At 29.8% G+C, this 4,315-nt stretch overlaps 1 long non-coding RNA gene across 1 annotated transcript; it reads left to right on the top strand.

The window, feature by feature from the left end:
- Nucleotides 1–663: 663 nt before the first annotated feature.
- On the top strand, nucleotides 664–2,576 carry LOC117174723. Its single transcript, XR_004467349.1, has 2 exons — nucleotides 664–866; nucleotides 2,296–2,576. It is a non-coding gene; the product is annotated as an uncharacterized LOC117174723 (long non-coding RNA).
- The last annotated feature ends 1,739 nt before the right edge of the window (nucleotides 2,577–4,315 follow it).

Below are 4,315 nucleotides of genomic sequence, written 5' to 3'. Positions count from 1 at the left end.
CTAATTGAATTTTCATCATTTCAGTTTCACAGTAAAACGAACAGTAGAATTTCACCAACTTAGATTAGCAAAGTTACCGGTACGGTCCATTTCCGCATCGGCTCAATAACCAGTTATTCGTTAGAATTTGAAGAATTATTTAAAATAAATATAAAATATAAAAAACGCTTATGGTAAAAAATAGTTAAGCACAAATATATTCAAAAATTAAGTTTTAGCTCCCTATTTTTCATTTTTAATTTCATTTTTAATTCTTTTATTTATTGACCAGCATTATTTTTCTGATCACAGCCAAATATGTGTTGTTTTACTTTTATCGGTACTGATCATTTTGTTGCATTTTTTTTATTTCGCTCTTAAAAATATCGCAATAATAATATCCTTAAGCGTCTTTTTCAATGTGATCCCTAATAAACGTTAAAAATCTTAGTTTTATGACAGTGACTTTTATAGGTGTTTTCATGACTATGACATTAAAATATATCGATAGACAAGGTTTTAAAACCATAAAAAATTTATGCTTTCCTGTTCAACCGTTTTCCTAATATCTACCCCAGTCGTGAGTTTGATCATTTTTAAAATTGGCGCGTGTCGCCAAAGTAAATTGAGAAGCTTCTAGTTTTTTATTCTTTAGATCAGGAAATAAAAAAGAAATAACAATAAAAACCGTTTCATTACCTTTTGAATGCCTATCTTTGAAAAATCGTGCTGACAGTCACCCTGAGGCATGGTATAAATAGGCAATATCAGTAACACCAATTCATACGATCCAAAAGAGTGGATAAGACGTCAACTATTACCATACACAGTAAACGAAACTGTAGTTAAATGTGTCGACCGTGATCCACCTCTAATTTACATGGAACGTAAGTTATACACTTTACAAAATTCTTGATTATTATTATGTAAAAGTATCGACTATTTGACCATATAATGAGTGATATTCATGAATGCAGACGTATTGCAGAAAACATTTTTTTCTACTCGCAAACTTCTTTCTGTGATCTATCTTAACCGAAATCTGAAGCGTGTCCGTGCTGAATTTTAGTCGCCTTATCAGAGAGTCTGACCGTCTGCAGTGATCGCCGAATGAGACTCGATACTCAATTAGCCTAAATTTAAGACGAGATATGATAGATTAAGTCTTGTCAATTTCCATTTTCTTCTACTCCAGTATTATGAGTCCCAGCACAGGGAGAAGTTAAAAAAATACCAATAACATTTCAGTCAGTAGGGATTCAAAATAGTATTTTCATTCATCGTACGGACAATTTCTCTCAGGCTTTACCACCCTGAAGTCAGCAGACCATTAGATCTATTCCCTATTCCATTGGTAACCTAACCTCGGCTTTTACTCGGGACTTGACAGGCTACAGAAATTTTCGTCAAATCCTTTCACCTTTCCAGCCTGCCGCGGGATGGGGGGCGAAAAGGTACTTCTTTTCCTGTTCACAGAAATAATGTTAATGAACCGCTTTCCCTTTCAAGCTTTATGTAGGGGTGAAAAGGCCCCCCTTTGTCTCGCCCCGAAAATAATTTTGGTGATCACAGTAGCCTTATAAAATATATCGAAAACCTTTAATCATACGGAAACATAAAGTGGAAATTAAAATGTGTATTTTGTCTAGGTCTTCAATCTTTGTTTAAATTACTTTTAAGAATTATTAATTCTTTTTGAGATAAATATTAAATCATACGATTTTTGTCGGATCATAATACACGAGCGTAGGGAGATTTAAAAAATTGGGGTTAAGGTCTCTTTGGAATCTTATCCTGAATTTATTTATAAAGACTAAAATATCTTTTAAAATATGATGTTTTGAATTTTGTATAATATTAAGAATAACTTTTTAGTCTGTTTTATTGAATGTATTTTATTTCAAATACCAAATGTTTTCAGCCGCCCTGAGTGAAATTGTTTCCTTATTCACTAACATCACGACCTTTGCTAAAGTTCTATTGTTACTTGGGGCTGCCAGTTTCAATTCAAGTGTTTAACTTCTGATTTCCTGATGAACACATTTATATCTCCGAACTTTAAAATTCTTATTGAAAAATAATTATATTACAAATATTAAATTTAAATTGCCAGCCGCAATTATCCTTTAATGGGTTTTACTAGATTACAACTTTGCTGACTTATATTAGAACGATTTTATTGGTGTAAAGAGAATTTTCAATTTTAATTATAGAAATTCTGTATTAACTAAATTGACTTGAGACAATTTAGAATAGTGATTGTTATAACCAAAAACTATTTTTAAACAGAAAGTAAAAAACTATAATTCTTTTTAGAATGGCTAGTTGGATCACCGTGACCCTTTGCTTTATCTTAATGACTAGGATCATCACTACAGAGGCAAAGACATCCGAAAACTTCCCAATAACATCGCCGTGCAGTCCAAAATGTGACCAGAATCACACATGTAAAATGCGAAAAGGCCATTGCCTTCACCCAATAGATCCATGTATGCCAACTTATAGATGCGTTAAAAATAAAAAAGGAAAAGAAACGTAATTTTGTTTGCAATTATTACAAACTATGTAACGAAAAATAAAGTATTCTATCTGATTAATTTTGTTTAATTTTTATTTTAAACAAAACAGTTTTTTTCTTAACATGCTTAGACGACAGTTAGTTTCTATCTTTATTTTAGATTTCGCAAAGTTCTAAGCGAAATGTATGAACGCGCTTCTATTTTGCAGATATAAGCATATTTTATCAAACGCTTGTAGAGACAGATAATTTTAACAAAAATTTGCCTTTCCAGCAGTGATGTATTTGAGACTCTTTTGAGAAAATTCAAGATTTTCTTTAAACGTGTCCTGGTGAACTCAAAATCATAGAAAAAGTTCATAGTGCAAATTTATTATTTTCAAATATTTGATACTTAAGACAAGAAAAATCGGATGTTTTAATGAATTTTAATCATTCTTAAGTATTTTCAAAATATCTTAGGAAGTTTTAAGTGCACTAACAACTTACGAGAAATTTTTCAGTGCTGCAAAGTATAAAAAAAAAAACAATTTGTCCTTGAATTTTGTCTAAATTGTACTATTTTCAACGATTTTGCTTTGTAGCCGTACAATTTTGAACAATATTTTTAACGTCAGCAAAGCGAGTTATGTTCGATAGAGAACTTTAAATTCTCGAAGGTTGTACGGAACGTAAAATAAAATCCACATTTTTAAAAATTACAAAAAAGGCTCTTAAAAATTGGTAATGTGTAAAGAAACTCAAAGAAAAAAAATGTCTTAAGATATCTGTTAAAATTTGTTATGGTTTCCTATTTTGAAGAATCAATTTTTAATTATTTTGCAAGATATTTAAAAGGCTTAGATGTTTCAAAATGATTTACAAAGAATGTGAAACTTTAAAAGCCTTAAAAATTGTACAATCTAATTCACATTTTTAAGGATCACAGAAACTAGGCTGTTTAAGAATTTTGAAATATTTTGTCATTTTCAGTGCTTGTTATTTGAAAGAATGAATTCAATTAAGTAAAAGACATAATATTTAAAATTTTATCAAAGATTCAGGGCTTTAAGATGGCCCTTAGAAAAAAATTTTATAATTCACTTAGAGGAGAAAACAATTATTGACTACGTTTGATAAAGTTGATTTCACAATCTGTACATATAATCGCTTAAGTTTTAAAAAAATTGGTTTTTCGTTGTAAAGGCTAATATAAATTATATTGAATATTTTTGAAAAAAATGGAAATATGGATAGTATGTATAGTATGTAACTAAAAAAATGCTGTAAACATATAAATGCTTTATATAAATATCTGTTAATTATATACGAAAAAATACTAATTTAAAATTAAAGCGTGCTTCATCACCCAGAAAATTATTATTTGCACAATAATTGTAATTGATACCAATCGTATGAAAATGACGTATCAAATTGATATGACGTCGATATTCATTTTAAAAATTTCTAAGTAAATTTTTAATACATTTTTATTTGTAACTCTTCTTATTATCTGTCCTGTACTTTTTTTGAAGAAAAAGAGATTTTTTATTTTTCCCTTTAAAGTAATCAACTTTTGAAGCCAAATTATTGCAGGAAAAAATAAAAAAGGTAAAGATAAAAAGGTAAATGTCTTTGCAATAATACAGTCCCTGAAGCTGCTGCAAAGACGCATTATGCTATCAGTGCGTTTTGTTAGTAACCTGGATTGACTACCGGAAAGCTTTTGAGTGATCATCTCATATACTTATCACCTGTCTGATGGAAAGCTTGAAGGTTCATCCATACATAGTAAGATGCATATATAGTGATTGATGCCCCTTTGGAAAACTAGATTTA

Source organism: Belonocnema kinseyi, chromosome 6, assembly GCF_010883055.1.
Source record: "Belonocnema kinseyi isolate 2016_QV_RU_SX_M_011 chromosome 6, B_treatae_v1, whole genome shotgun sequence".
Taxonomy (NCBI): domain Eukaryota; kingdom Metazoa; phylum Arthropoda; class Insecta; order Hymenoptera; family Cynipidae; genus Belonocnema; species Belonocnema kinseyi.
The sequence above is the reverse complement of the archived record's forward strand: the minus strand, read 5'-3'. Positions and strand labels throughout refer to the sequence as shown.